Here is a 16484-nt window from a genome sequence, read left to right on the forward strand (position 1 = left end):
ACCACCCAATGCGAGGAAAGGAGCAGCGTCCTATTATTTGCATTCTAATCAGGAAGAATATTTAGGGCAAAAGGAAGAACTAGCTCCCAATGCCAGCTGCAATGTGTCAGTTAATTCAAATATTTTTAACACTGACTTCCAGGGAATGTACTTTTGCAATCTTATTCAGGTGGAGATGGGAGTTGCTTTTGCTTTAATTCCCACACTAGAGTGTTTTCTAACTGTTCTGCTGAGTGATCTTGCTTTAGCTATTGGCCAAGGCAATGACCCAACCTGCTAATGCAGGCAGCAGCCTGCCTTTTGTTTGTGTCTTCATTACTTCATATCAGGGATCACAGCGAGACTAATGACCTTCTGCAGCTCTGGACTTTGTAAAATGTAATTAGGATCGCATTAAATTCTGGGCTGGCTGGTCAGCTCAGCTCCCAATCTGAGAATCCAATCCTTTTGTGAGCTCCTGCACAAACAATACTGCATGCTCATCTGATCTCCTGAGATGGCAAGATGATGGCATATGTTGCCCAGGGAATGAGGATTTGCTGAAAAAACAAAACATTAAGGCTCCGTAATAATTGAAGGTACAAGATGGCTCGCCAGGTACAAAACTGCTTACAGGAATCACATTGCATCTCTACATCAATAGCAATCTCCTTGGAGATATCCTTCTAAACCCTGATAGAAATCAGTATTTAAAAGGACACTGGCAACTTGGGTAAATGCCTAAAATGTATGCATCTTTTTTAGCAATCTTTTTGTAGATTGGCAGCTGGAGTGTAAGCGTCTTTCACAACAAGACATAGTAACTGTGCTACAAAGACCTTGAAATAATTGTCCTTTTTGGTGTCAGTTTACTTCTATCAGAATTTCCAGAGCTGGAGAAATAGGTCTGTCCCACGAAAGCTCATCACCTAACAAATTATTTTGTTAGTGTTTAAGTTCTACAGGACTGCTGGTTTGTTTTGTGAACATACAGGCTAACACTGCTACCGCTCTATGAAAGCATGATGTGTGAGCATCCTCTATTGGTCTGCAGGGATCATGTTACCAGAAATCTGTGTCCTTAGCAGAATGCACTGCTGCTGCTACTTGCCGAGAAAGCAAATGCTGCACCAGCCTCTCAACAAACCATGACTGTTTATTAAATCAGAGGGATAAAGTTCATATCTCAGTATCTGAACATAAGCTACAAAACCTTGAGAGCAGGACACTTTAAAAGAAACATTATAAAAAAGTAGCTGATGGATGTTTTCCAACAAAGCAGAACAGCAGAAATGTAGGACTTCAAAGATTAACAAAATAATTTATTTGGTGATGAGCTTTCGTGGGACAGACCCACTTCATCAGATCAATCTCATTTCCAATACAAACTGACATTTATAAGTATGGAGGACCCAAAAAATTGCAATAAAAACTGACAAGTCAAATCAGATAGAAGGAAGGGGGTGAGAAGTGGGGTGGGGGTGTTAATGTCCTTCCTGAGATAATTATGAGCATCAAAGGAAGGGAAGCAGTCCTTGTAGTGTGGGAGGTAATTGATGTATCTGTTCATACCACGTCAATGTGTCCAATTTGAATATGAATTCCAAGTCATAAATTTTTCCATCGAATCTGTTTTTAAATTCTTTTTACTCTAGAGCACAAATTCTCAGGTCTTTAACAGAATGGCCCACTCCATTGAAGGATTCATTGGTGGGCTTATGTGTATTGAGTTTCTTGATGTCTTTTAAAGGTTCACTTCCTTAGCAGAAAATGACTTAATAAATCCCTATGTAGGTGCACAGAAGAATGGCTTTCTAAGGAGGGGTAGGGAAGGGGGTTGAACGAAGCTACCCTAAGATTGGAATTCTCAGGTGCATAACGTTGATAGTTTAGCTCTTACGCTGATTGCTCTGGAAAGCATGTGTCAAAGTCATAATCGCGTTTCACAGTTGCAATCAGGGCTGTGGGGCACGCGTATCAACGGGCTCTGGTGAGAAATATATACCACAAGGGTAGCAAGAGAGGCTTTATTGTGGGGGTGATTGGAGAAATACCATTCGCTATCAGGCCTCCGTTCTGCAGCATGGTAATACTCTCATGCTTTGGTTAGTAAACACTGGCTAACGTTTGCCAAAGGATAAACTAGGAAAAGACTCTGCACACTGTGGGTCAGTGAGAAATCACCCTGGTTTTACTGTTCCCTTTTCCTCCCTTCCTCCCCCCTCACTCATTTAATTCACTTGGGCTGTCATCTTTGCAGTCACAAGGCTGTATACTTGGGGGTAGCGTCTCTCTTTTTACAATATGTTTGTGCAGCACCTCACACAAAGGGACCCTGATTGGCACCCTGAGGTGCTACTGCCAAAGGAATGATTGATAATGAAGGTAATAGGTTCTCTATAGGATTGCATGTAAATGTCACAGCTGTAGTCATCGATCCAATGGGTAGGTTATGTCCACATAACAAAGGCAAAACCCTCTGCTGGTCTGTGCTCATCAGCTTGGCCTCATGGGGCTCAGGCTGCAGTGCTGTTTCACTACTGCATAAACTTCCAGGCTGAAGCTGGAACCCAAGCTCTGGGGCCCTCCCACCTCCCAGTAGCCGAGAGCTGGCATGAACCAGCCACATGTGTCTTGTTGCTGTGTAGACAATCTCTTAAAGGCATGAGGGCTTGGACTGGTACACACAGTTCATTTTGCAGGAACAAAGCTTCTGTCCATCCTCCCCACTGGCAGTTCCCACTGTGACATGTGGGACCTCTTTGTGCTGAGCTCTTCTGAAAAATTGGCCCCAGTTGTGGGTGCTGAGCAGTGTTCCCTCAACTATTTCCATCCATGGGCGGTATAAGTGTTGTTATGTGCACCAAGGCATGTGTGGCTGTGCACCACCAGCTGAAACACATGCTGCCCGCTATGGGTGCTCTGCTAATCAGCTGGATGGCACCTGATTCTCCCTTGGGCAAGCGCCCAAGCTCTCAGCCTCCAGGGAGCACTTATGCTGAGCACTTGAAAGTTTGGCTTTTCGAGTGTTTGCACTTTCCCTGAACCCCCAACCATGCAACTCAGCTGCATTTGGCAGCAGATATAGGTGCCCAGGCGTGATCATAAAAAGTTATTCATTTGTGCAGTATCACTTGTATTAAAAACGTTAAATAATAATAAAAAACTCAGTCCCTTTTCCCCCATTCGTTTGAGGCGAGTGCGTGGCTGGAGCTGCTTTGATCCCCATCAGAACAGAGGCTAAACATTAAAGCAGGGCATCCCAAGGTTGCTTCTCATTAATAAACAGCTGCAGGCACTTTGAAACATCTGTCAGGAGTGCTCTCAGATTCCCTTTGCTTCACTGGCTGCACCGAGGCAGCAGAACAAATCAAAGTGAGTCTCTTTTTTGTGGTGCCTGATTTTGGTTTCCGCATTACACAGCTGAAATGGAGCCAGGTGTGAGTCACAATGCCATGGACGCAGGCCTTCTGCATGTGAGTTGTGTCATGGAAGATGATGGCTCTTGGGTCACTGTGGAGCAGAGAGATTAAAAGTGCCCCAGTGGGCTTGAGAGAACATCAGGAGCTGAGTCCTGGGAGAAGGTCCTTGTTTGATAGGCTCCATAGGGTCAGAAGGGCATGGAACAGGGGAGCTTGAGGCACACTGCAGGCAGAGATGTCTGGCTTCCTATCTTTGAGAGGAGTGGGGTGCATTGTGACTAGAGAAGGTTTGACCACAGTGAGTTATCAAATCCCATTTCTTCTCCTGCCCTCCAGGCATCCCCACATACCACACAGACTAGGAGTGAGATAGTGGAGGGGTGAGTGAACTTTTTATGTCAAGCCCCAATTTTCATCCTTGCAATTAGCAGAGCCCCACCCCAACCTGTCTAATGTTATCCAAACTGAAGGAAATTTTGATTATGTTTATATGAAAATAAAACCCTTTTGGCAAGTATAAGAAAATAAGTCTGTAGAATGTAGAAACTTTATTAGTTGGTATATCAGTGTGAATACACAGACATAAAAACAGTCACATATTTCAACATTTTTAATGAGATGGATGAGCCTGAGACCCAGCAACCAATCATGCTGTTCCCCTCTATCCACATCCTTTCTATACTGGGGGGCCCAAAACTGGACACAATATTCCAGATGTGGTCTCACCAGTGCTGAGTAGAGGGGAGCAATAACTTCTCTAGATCTGCTTGAAATATTCCTCCTAATGCACCCTATGTACCGTTAGCCTTCTTGTTTACAAAGGCACACTGTTCAGTCACATTCAGCTTCTCATCCACCATAACCCCTAGGTCCCTTTTCGCTGTACTGCTGCTTAGTCAGTCAGTCCCCAGCCTGTAACAATGCTTGGGATTCTTCCGTCCCGAATGCAGGAGTCTGTACTTGTCCTTGTTGAACTGCATCAGATTTCTTTTGGCCCAGTCCTCCATTTTATCCAGGTCACTCTGGATTCTCTCTCTACCCTCCAGTGTTGCACCCTATGTCTGGAATTCCCTTCTTCCCCAGGTGCACCAAACTGGCTGTAACTCATTTGGCTCCTTCCTTAGAAGGCACTCTTCCCTCCAGGCCTTCAACAATGACAGGGAGAACCTGCCCCCCGCCCCCCGCCACTATATACAGTCAGCCCTCAGCACCACCCAGACTGCAGTGCTGGGGCCCCATGCGTCACAGACTCATGGAGTGGCGAACAGAACTGACGTGGCATTTCAAAGGGGCCTGGAGCACGGGCCACTGCCAAAGTAGCAGTGGCAGCAGCTGGAGCTTCAGACCCCTTTGAAATTCCAGTCCTGAGCCAGCTGCCCCTTTTGCCTCCACCTCTTGGCAGGACTGGTTGGATTTAATTAAGTAATTTAGGGTTAAATTAGAGTTGTTCTTTATTAACAATAATCTGTAGGCTATGGTGAGGAGCTGGGAATAACAGTGAAGATTAACACTCAGATGCAGTAACTCAGTAGCACACGCATCCACTGAAGCAGGGAACAGTTAACATCTCTACAGCCGTGTCTACACTAGCCCCAAACTTCGAAATGGCCACACGAATGGCCATTTCGAAGTTTACTAATGAAGCGCTGAAATGCATATTCAGCGCTTCATTAGCATGTGGGCGGCCACGACACTTTTAAATTGACACGCCTCGCCGCCGCGCGGCTCGTCCCAACGGGGCTCCTTTTCGAAAGGACCCCGCCTACTTCGAGGTCCCCTTATTCCCATGAGCTGATGGAAATAAGGGGACTTCAAAGTAGGTGGGGTCCTTTCAAAAAGGAGCCCTGTCGGGACGAGCCACGCAGCAGCGAGGCGTGTCAATTTCAAAGTGCCGCGGCAGCCCGCATGCTAATGAAGCGCTGAATATGCATTTCAGCGCTTCATTAGTAAACTTCGAAATGGCCATTTGCGTGGCCATTTCAAAGTTTGGGGCTAGTGTAGACGTAGCCTACGTGAGGTAAAGAGATAAATAAGGTGATTTGACCAAGGCCATTCATGGATGTAGTGGCAGAGTCTCTGATATGCTGAAGATAGTATCTTGCCTTTAAATCCCTTTCTTTCAGTAGATCTCAGAGTGCTTTACAAAGGAGTGCAGGGTAGTTATCAAAGCAAAGCAGCAGAAATGTAGCACTTTAAAGACTAACAAAATGATTTATTTGGTGATGAGCTTTTGTGGAACAGACCCACTTCTTCAGATCAATCTCGTTTCTAATACAGACTGACATATGTAAGTACAGAGGACTGAAAAGAAAAAAATTGCAATAAAAACTACCAAATCAAACAGGATAGAAAGAAGGGAGTGAGAGGTAGGCTGATATTAATTGTCCTGTTTGAGATAATTACCAGCATTAAAGGAAGGGAAACAATCTTTGTAGTGTGTGAGGTAGTTCATGTCTCTGTTCATACCACATGTTAGTGTGTCAAATTTGAATATGTACTCTAATTCAGAAATCTCATGCTCTAATCTGTTCTTAAATTCTCTGTGATGCAGGACACAGGGTAGTAATCCTAATTTTCAACTAGGGAAACTGAGGCAGAGAGAGTGGAATTGATTTCCTTAGGGACATTTGGCAGACTACTGTATAATAATTTATACATTTGAACTCAGCTGCCAAGACTATACAGTACTGTCTCACTTTAAAGGCCCCTCTGAACCCAGCGATTCATTTGGGAAAGCCTAATACACAGCATTTCCCACATTCAGAGTGCTACACACACGGGACTGAAGTCTCACAGCACACACTGTTTGAGGTTATCAGACACCTCCACTCCACTCAGGCATCTAATCAATCTTAAAAGGAGCTTGTGGCTTTGTATACTTCCAATGCCACGAATATTATGCCTGAATTATGCAGCCCTAAAGCATCCCACAGTCCCCAGTGTCTCTTGGTAAAGCAGCCAGACAACCAGGAAATGACTGTCAATGTCTTGGTTTGATTGCAGAGATTGATAGGAATTAGGAGATGCATTTTGCTAGAATTATATAGTCCATGTGTAAAATCATTAATGAGATTTTTCAGTTTCTCTAGCTCTCTGCTACTTCTTGGTATTGCAGAAGCATGTTCTGGTTCCTGACATAATACCTGAAAACTCTTAGTTTCTTTAACTGAGTTAATTTTACTATGTGCAGTGCAGCGTGCAGTAATTTTTAGTGGTAGGTGGGACTTTAGCACAGATAGCTGCAAGTTCTTGTATTAGCATTTATTTTGTTTGCTCTTTGTGACAGAGTAAACTAAACCCTGAAGCCTCCTGCTGGAGGCCTAGTGGTCCTGCCACTCCCTGCAGTAGAGAGGTCCTCCAAGGAGGGTAGAGTGGCTAGAAGCGAAGCAGCCAATCAGGCCAAGGAAAGCCATATAAAGGGAGCTTCAGAACAGAGCAGCTGGTAGTTGTTTTGAGATTTTCAAGGAGTGAAGACTGGAAGAGTAGTAGTGCCGTGGACAACTCTGTGTGGAGAGCTCACGGAAAACAAGATAGAGCTCTGAGGTATGCGCAAAGATGACACAGGGCCATGGAAATTAGAGCAGCAGTGGAACAAATATAGCAGACAGTTGCTATCTACAGGGTCCCTGGAGTGGGGCCCAGAGTAGAGGGTGTGGCCAGATCTTCCCAACTCCCAGTTAGTCATTGGGGAGAAGTAGCCTGGATCTTAAGGAATCTCAGGGGGCAGGCATGGAATTGTCCTATTGTGACCCAGCCAAAGGTCTGGAACAAAAGGGCTCTGAGAGGGCCAAAATGTTGCCTCCAGGAAGGAAGCCCTGGGGTCACTGCTCTATTGCAGGGTGGAAACAAACTGAGACACATTAAAGGGGGCCCTAAGAGAGGCCCTGTTGGACTTGTACTCCAGAAAGGATTTGTTTTATTTTATACACAGACTGTGTGTGACTCAGACGGAGGGTCGAGTCACTGAAGAGCCTCTATAAACACAGGGGTTATGTCTACACTAACCCCTTCCTTTCAAAAGGGGCATGGTAGTGAGTGAGTTGGGAACATGCAAATGAGGTGCTTCCATGAATATGCAGCACCTTTGTAGCATAATGGCAGCTGCACAGGATTCAAATGCGCCGCTTTTGAATCGTGCACCACCCATGTAGACGGGGGGGAGGGGCACTTTCGAAAGCACTCCCCAGACTTCAAAAGCCCTGTCGTCCTAAAACCAAATAGAGCTTTCGAATCACATGTGGCTGCCATTATGCTAACGAGGTGCTGCATATTCATAGTAGCACCTTATTAGTGCCTTCCCAACTCGCTCATTACCATGCCCCTTCCAAAAGGAAGGGACTAGTGTAAACATAGCCAGAGAGAGAGAGAGAGAGTGGGGGGGGGCCAGGGGTAGCACAGGCACTTGGCCAGAGGGTGCCTGTAAGTGGGGAGCACAACCCTTTTACACTTCTATACTCCAATCAACTTTAAGCAAAAAATATTGTAGTGACACTTAATCCCGACCGTTTTAATTGTCGAAAATAAAAAAGTCAGGGCAGCAAAATACAGATAGATTGTCTCCTGTGGGCAAAGTGTGATTGAATAAATGACCACACTTAATGAGAGACACTAAAATTACTGTCTCTCTTCCTCACAAGTAAGAGATGAGTTACTGAGAGCCCCTAAAGTAAACTGTTATTTTGCTTGATTTTAACCACAAGGATGTCACCTTCACACCTTTTTATACAGCTGTCCTTTTTCTACATTGGCTTCTGAGGAGTGTTAAAAGGATGCTCACATCTGAGGGAGACTTTCTAAATAAAAATAACTGTTTATGTATTTATATTTATCCTATGAGGCCTTAATATACCTGCTGTGTCACTTCACCTCTCATCTCCTTGTTAACCTTTCCCCTTTCATTGTCTCTTGCTCATCACCAACATAAGGCTTCACTATAAAACAGTGTTCCTTTCTAAGCACATGGAAAGTTTCTTTGAAGTCAGTGGTTGAAGTCAAGGACAAACATAAGTGCTATACGCCCTCAGGTCCTAACCCAATACCTCTAAATCTTGCAGGGAGCATTACACAAATATATATTCTCAAGGGAGTCAGGGTATGTATGTGTGTATATATATGTGTATATATATATATATATATATATATATATATATTACATGTTATATTCTTGACAAACAACACTACCGTTCTGTCTTAGCCATTCTCTAAAATAAATTCAACTTTTGACATACTCCCATACATAGTTTGGGAAATTTGAATTAGTGAAAACAGGAGGTTAGGAATGAAGACTGTTATATGACCTTAACTAGACTTATGGGTTCTGAATGGCCATGCTTGCATGAATGCCTTTGGATAAGAACATATTGTCAGCCTCTTGGTGTGTCTTGCCTGCTCTCACACCCTGCACCTGTCATGTGCCAGGAATGGAGTGAAATATAGCCATCTTTTGCTTTGGGCAAAACCTGACTTCAATCAGGTCCAATCCCTCCTCAGAGGCAGCTGGCAGAGCAGAGAAATGGCAGGTTTATCTCTCTGCAAGGCTTTGCAATAAAGATCACAGCAAAGCTTTCTGGCTTTCCTCTGACCTGCTTCACTTCATGTTCTTCTCTGGAAGGTGCCCTCTTGCTGCAGCACGTGCAGTGGAATTGGCATTTACTGCTTAGCACCAGGTGACTTTGCAGGGAGTTGCTTCTTGTTCTGTGATGTGTTGCCTTTCTCCAGCCCACTGCCGTGCACTGGGGCTGCTCTTCACCAGTGATCTCCTCCTGAAAACAAGCATGAAGCAGGCTCACTAAAGCACAAGCACGTCTGTCACTTTGGTATGGTGTTTCTTCCAGCCAAGAAGCATTTCTGCTGTGAGTCCAGGTCTACACTAGACCTTAAAGTCGATTGTAGATAAGCAATTCCAGCTGTGGCAATTGCATAGCTGGAATCAACTTATCTACAATCAACTTACCTGGCCATTCTCGCAGAGGAAGGTCGACAGGAGAAACTCTCCCATTGACCTCCTTTCCCCTCGCGAGACTGAGGAATACAGGGCCAAGCCCAGACTGTGCAATTTCACACGTCCCTGCTAGGCGTGCAAAATTGAACCCTGGAAGATCTGTCCAGCCAGGGTCGATTTTCCAGGTGGCGAAGACATACCCTAAGTTATTCCCATGTTAACTCACTACATGGATTCAAGACAGACATTTCTCCCACTTTTCATTGCAAACACAGGGAACCTGAGTTCGCTTCAATCTCTCTTCAGCAGCAACACATAGGAGGGTTTGCCTAACAACAGATCTCTGTTGCAACATCAAAATCCATGTATTTAAATCTGTTTGTTTCCCAGCTGTCGCTGACCTGCTGTGTGACTCTGGGCAGATCACTTCACCTTCTCTGTGCCTTGGTTCCTCCTTATGTGCAGTGGGAGTAGTGATACTACTTATCACTCCTCCCCTCCCCTCAGTGCAGTGCTTGGTGAGGTTTAATGACAAGCCTGACTGAAGCCTTAGGTTTTTTATTGTCATTGACTAGAGCGGGTCAGGAATATTTTGATGAACTTTTTTGCTGATTTGTTGAAAACAAAACATGTGGGAAGGAGCTAATTCTTTTTAAAATGTTTTTCAAGTGGGAAAAAAAATTGAGAAAATTTCAAAAAAGTTGCATTATGACATTTTCAAAGCAAAAAATGTTTACCTTTGTTTGAAATGACCTTTGGTTTGACATTTAAGGGTTTTTTAAAATGAAGACCTTGAAATCAAAACAAAACATTTGTGTCCATTTTTATGTATTGACTTCTTGGATTGTTATTTACTCTTCACAACAAAAGAACTAGGGGTCACCAAATGAAATTAATAGGCAGCAGGTTTAAAACAAACAACAGGAAATATTTTTTCACACAATGCGTGTTTAACCTGTGGAACTCCTTGCTGGAAGATGGTGTGAAGGCCAAGACTATAGTAAAGTTTAAATAAGAACTAGATAAGTTCATGGGGGAGAGGTCCATCAATGGCTATTAGCCAGGGTGGGCATGGACGGTGTCCCTAGCCTTCATTTGGAAGAGGCTGGAAATGGGCGACAGGGAATGATCGTTCCCTCTGGGGCACCTGGCATTGGCCACTATCGGAAGACAGGATACTGGGCTTGATGGGCCTGTGGTCTGACTCAATATGGCTGTTCTTATGTTGTTACTGTATTTTTCACATTGTGACTTTTCATACTCATTTGAGATTGGAAATCTCAAACAATTTTCCTGGAATGGGAAAACTGGTTCGTGCCCAGCTCCATTATTGACCCTTAATAGGAATCAAATGGTGAGAAAGAGGACCTTCCTCACTGGTTAACACAGGGAACTGTGAACGTTACCTGGAAAACCAGACTGCTGGCTGGAGTGAATGCAGCTCACCCCAGAACCAGGACAGCTCCCTTTCCAAGGCAAACAGTGCCCACATCTGTTATTGAGGGAGGAGGAGGATGACACTCTGCCGCTGAGCCCAAGCTGGGGGAGAGGCACGAATGCAACCCAAAAAAGCAAAGAGGCTGAAATCAGACACACCAGGCCAGTCCTTGGACCTGTTGCAGTCAGAGTGCTGCCACGGATTACAGTTGGGCTGAGACAACCCAAAATCTGTTTTCTGCTGAGTACAGATCATGGCCCACTGGAAAGGATAAGTTTCCTTTAGCAAATCAGCGTGGCCTGGGTGTCCCTCATGTGGTACACGATCAAACCAACCTGATCGCCTCCTCCCACCCCCATTGGTAGGCCTGGAAAATCATAGGGGCACAGTGCTCCTGGCTGCAACTCAGCTACTGTGGCAGCGGCGGCAGCCGGGAGCTCCAGGCCCTTTGAAATGCTGCGGGAGTGTTACTCTGCTACTCTGTATGGCTTCTGAGGGCTGGGGGGAGGGCAGAACCATGTTCCAGGCAGAGCTAAGGGCTGATTGCCATTAGCCCTGCCCCTTTTGCCCAAGGCTCCACCCCTTTAGGTTTGTTGCGCCGCCTCCCCCTCATCTTCCCCCTGGGCCTTCAGTGGCTGTCAGCCCTGCTGCTGATTTCAAAGCCAGAGGCAAATCCTGGAAAAGGCATAACAAATGGAGATAGTCCAGGCCCCAGGATTCAGAATTTTAAAACACCCTCTTTTTTTCATACTGTACCCTCTGCCTCCCCCCAAGTTTGGGACAGTGTCAGCTCAGGACTGTCTCTACTAATAAATAGCTCCTGCTCCATAATGCCATTAGGAGCTCTTTGGTGCTGATGCAGGAGATAGAAGCAAGTTCTTAATGAGCAGGATCATTAGAGATCACAAGGGGATTATTGTAAAAGGAAGGGTGTGATTGACAAATGTTAACGTGTATTACTACCCTCCCCTAAATCTGGATACAATATTCGTCAACTCCTGTCCCAAACTGTGGTATGGCCTGTTGAAGCTCATGCAAGGTCCACCTATCTTAGGCACTTACATGGTCCCCATCACTGCAGACCTCTAAGCACCTCACAGTCTTTAGTATATTTGTCCCCACAGCACTCCTGTGAAGTGTGGCAAAGCTGTTATACTGCTGCACATATGGGAAACTGAGGCACAGAGCACCTAAGTGGCTTACCCAAGGTCTTGCATGAAACTGTCATAGATTTGAGGCTATCGCCCTACCCAGTGAACTGCCTTTCCCCTCCACCTGCATGGTGAGTGCAGAATGGCTGTGCTTTGGGTACCTTCCAATGAGCTAGGTTGTATTTTAAATGCCAATACTGTAACATTTTGTTATTTACAAGGAGGGGGTTAAGATGGGACCCTTTGAAGAGGATCATGGAGAGAGCTTGCTACAAGCTTGATTTTTAAGGAAGTTTTTAAGGGAAGTCAAAGACAAAAAAAAAAAGGAGGTGGTGTTGATAGGGCTGCAATGAACCTTAGGGTGAAAGGTAATTGAATGGCTTAGCTAAGGATATTTTAAAAGTTCCTGTTCTTTTAGTTGACATGTTAGTCCTACAGCACCCTCTAGTGGTGAAATTTCAGAGTGATCAGGGTCTCGGACTGTTTTGTAAGCTCACCTAGCACCTTCTTGTGCACACCCTGCTTTAGAAAAGGGGCCCCCTTTCTCATATGCTTTCTCCCTCCGCTCTGTCCCTTTCTCAGTTGTTGCAGTCCCAAACCAAGCTCTGGTTCAGTGGGGTTGCTCACATACTCCTGGAGGCTGACTCAGCTGAAACTGGGATGTGTGGCTGCGCTGGAAATCACCATGTGACAAAACTCAGCCTTTCCTCAGCCCAAACTCCCACAGCCTCCAGTCACTCTATTACGGAGGATTCAGGATTTTAGAATTCAGGCTCTTGTGACGTGCCCGGTGTGACCGACCGACCCCTGTGATCCTGTGTCAGCAACAAGCAGCAGGCCCTGAACTTTCACAGTGCTCCAGAGAGCACCAAACACGGTGTGAAAATCAGCAGGTGCAACTTGTGGTCACAAAGAAGGACTGGTCCCCCTGCCTTGGAGAACAGGTCAGGTCCAAATCACAGCTGATTTAGGCTGACTTCTGAGCCCCAGCTCAAGACCGCGTGCATTTCATTCGAAGCTGCAGAAAGCTATGTCTCACCTGCCCTGTGATAGCCTTGGAATGTGATGGGATGGCTCTGCATGCACATACCTAATGTGCATACACTAGTGAATGTGCCCTTGCTTCACCGATGTGGGAAAGTACCCTCGCTTTGCAGACGGAGAAGTGGTTTTGCAGATGGAGAAGTGGAGCGCCACAAGGTTAAAGCTTGGATTTTCAAAGGAGCCTAGGTGTTTAAGGAGTACAAGTCCCATTGCCTTTCCACATGATTTAAATGCATAAAGTGCTTTTAAAATTTCTACCATATGTGACTTACTCAAGGTCACATCCACAGTTTGCACTGGAGATAGGAATTAAATCCCAGTCTCCAAGCCTGTTACTTAAACCACAATCTCTCCCTCACAGCCTTCATAAATATCTTCTCAGAAATTTTCTTTTCTCTTGGCCTCTTCCTTTCTCTCTCTCCCATGTCTGCTCTTGATTTTGGTAGTGGTATTGGTGAGGAGGTGGATAGCAGTTTCATTGTGCATCATAGCTTTAGTGAGTAAAACAAAGCTGTGCTCCTGAAGGGATTGCATACACTCTGAACTAAGGCACTGTTATTTCTGGCCAGACCAACTCTTCCATTCTTCCCAGCCTGGCTTTTGTTTCAAGTAGAGTTGATGTTCACGTGTATTTACAATGCTTTTCTCTTGCTCCTCCTGACCCCCTAGCTGTGCAGATCATTTCATTGATTGCCAAGAATTTCACTTTGAGAAAATGCTTTATGATGAAATAATGCTTCAGGTTACAGGGCTGGGAGGATGTGGGGTTAACCAGTGTTGTTACCGAGCCATCAAGATGTGAGGGCAGGGGCAGACAGCTCCTCGGGTTGGCTTCACTTATGGACAAAGGATGCATCCCACTGCCAAACGAAAGTGTGAGTTCAATGCATAGACCACAGATAGAGGCAGAGGGTGTTGCGGAGAGAAATGTCCCCCGGCACAGGGACTCAGCTTCTTGCAGGCCCCACACCTCCCCAGTCAGTTGCTTTGATGTCAAGACTACACCCCTTTCACCCACCCTCATGAACATTGTGGTGCTGGAACATATCAGAGGAACGGCAGGTTGGGAGTTGCAACTTTAAGGGAACATTTCAATAGCTGAAAAGACCCATGTACACTGTACATTATGCCATCTCCATATGTCACAGATTGATTGGCCCCAGGCACTGAAAGCATCCAGACCTGTCTGATAAAGGGATGCTACTTAGCCTGGCTGGACAAAGATGAAGATTTCCCTGAGTAATCTGCTGGTGAGAATAGTCATGTCTGGTGTAGCTTGTGCTCATAGCAAGGCCTCCTGGGAAGAGACCCCATCCATTGAGACTTGGACACCTCTGGCTCCATAAACTATTTGATGCACTTACCATGATAATCCAGTTCAGATGCCCAATGCAATAACAGGGAGTCTGAACCCCAAAGAATAAGCAATTAAATTAACTGGTTGTTTACAGTCCTGTTGTGCATAAAAATAGGTCAAGTAAGGTCTCCTGTGAAAGCTTGTAATGTTCTGCACTTGGTGTTCATTGTGAGGTACATATGCAGACAGCAGTCAAGACAAAAAGCAGTCAAGTAGCACTTTAAAGACTAGCAAAATAGTTAATTAGGTGAGCTTTTGTGGGACAGACCCACTTCTTCAAGCCATAGCCAGACCAGAACAGACTCAATATTTAAGGCACAGAGAACCAAAAACAGTAAGCAAGGAGGACAAATCAGAAAAAGATAATCAAGGTGAGCAAATCAGAGAGTGGGGGGTGGGGGGGAAGGTCAAGAATTAGATTGAGCCAAGTATGCAGAGGAGCCCCTATAGTGACTCAGAAAGTTCCCATTGCGATTTAAACCATGTGTTAATGTGCCAAATTTGAATATGAAAGCCAGCTCGGCTGTTTCCCTCTCCAGAACGGTGCGATAATTCCTCTTCAGTAACACACATACCTTTAGGTCATTGACAGAATGCCCCATTCCATTAAAATGTTGACTAACTGGTTTGTGGCTCTGGAGTGTTTTGATGTCTGTTTTGTGCCCATTGACCCTTTGTCTAAGGCAGTTAGAAGTCTGTCCAATATACAAAGCATCTGGGCATTGTTGGCACATGATGGCGTACATGATGTTAGTAGAGGAGCATGAGAAAGTGGCTGTGATTCTGTGAGTAACCTGGTTAGGTCCAGTGATGGTATTTCCAGAGAAGATATGTGGACAAAGCTGGCAGCGGGCTTTGTTGCAGGGAAAGGTTCCAGGACTGGTATTCCTGGGTTATAGACTGTGGCTGTTAGTGAGGATCCTCATGAGGTTGGGAGGTTGTCTGTAGGAGAGAACAGGCATGTCACCCAGAGCCTTCTGGAGTGTAGCATCCTGATTAAGGATAGGTTGTAGGTCTTTAATAATTCATTGCAGTGGTCTGAGTTGGGGGCTGTAGGTGATGACCAGTGGTGTTCTGTTCTTGGCTTTTTTGGGCGGATCTTGGAGTAGCTGGTCTCTTGGTATTCGTCTGGCCCTGTTGATTTGTTTTTTTACTTCTCCTGGTGGGCAATTCAGGTTTATGAATATTTGGTAAAGTTCTTGTAGTTTTTGGTCTCTGTCAGTTGGATCAGAGCAAATGCGATTGTACCTAAGAGCTTGACTGTAAACAATGGATCTAGTCACGTGTGCAGGATGAAAACTAGAAAGGTGTAGATAAGTATAGCGATCAGTAGGTTTTTGGTACAGTGTGGTACTGATCAGGCCATCCTTGATTAGTACTGTAGTGTCCAGGAAATGTGTCTCTTGCATGTTGTAATCGAGGCATAAGTTGATGGTGGGGTGTAGATTGTTAAAGTCTCTGTGGAATTCTTCTAGAGCCTCTGTACCATGGGTCCAAATCATACAGATGTCATCAATGTATCTTAAGTAGAGGAGTGGTAATAGGGGACGAGAGCCAAGGAATCGTTGTTCCAGGTCAGCCATAAATATATTAGCATATTGTGGGGCCATGCGGGTGCCCATAGCAGTTCCACTAATCTGGAGGTATAAATTGTCCCCAAAACGGAAATGATTGTGTGTGAGAACAAAGTTACAGAGGTCAGAGACCAGATTGGCTGTGGTGGCGTCAGGGATGGTATTCCTGATTGCTTGTAATCCGTCTTTATGTGGAATATTAGTGTACAGGGCCTCTATATCCATTGTGGCAACCATGGCGTTATCAGGAACTTTTCTGATGTTTTGTAATTTCCTCAGGAAGTCGGTGGTATCTCGGATATAGCTGGGAGCGTTGGTGGAATAGGGTTTGAGGAGGGAGTCCATGTAACTGGATAGTCTGGTGGTAAGAGTGCCAATACCTGAAATGATAGGGCGTCCAGGGTTTCCAGGTTTGTGGATTTTGGGAAGTAAATAGAATAATCCAGGCTGCGGCTCAGTGTATTTGTCTGAAGATATAAAACTGTTCTCATAATTTGTGCTACAACATTCAGGCCCACCTTCCAATGGGAAGATGGGCAATCAGCCCAGGTGGGGCTGCATCCCCACCCAGATAAAAC

The 16484-nt window shown here is 45.2% G+C and overlaps 1 protein-coding gene across 1 annotated transcript in view; it reads left to right on the plus strand.

Moving 5' to 3' along the window:
- The window catches only part of SLCO3A1 (solute carrier organic anion transporter family member 3A1), a 239262-nt gene that overhangs the window by 162795 nt on the left and 59983 nt on the right, over positions 1–16484 (plus strand). The window lies entirely within an intron of this gene.

Source organism: Carettochelys insculpta, chromosome 12 (assembly GCF_033958435.1).
Source record: "Carettochelys insculpta isolate YL-2023 chromosome 12, ASM3395843v1, whole genome shotgun sequence".
Classification (NCBI taxonomy): Eukaryota; Metazoa; Chordata; order Testudines; family Carettochelyidae; genus Carettochelys; species Carettochelys insculpta.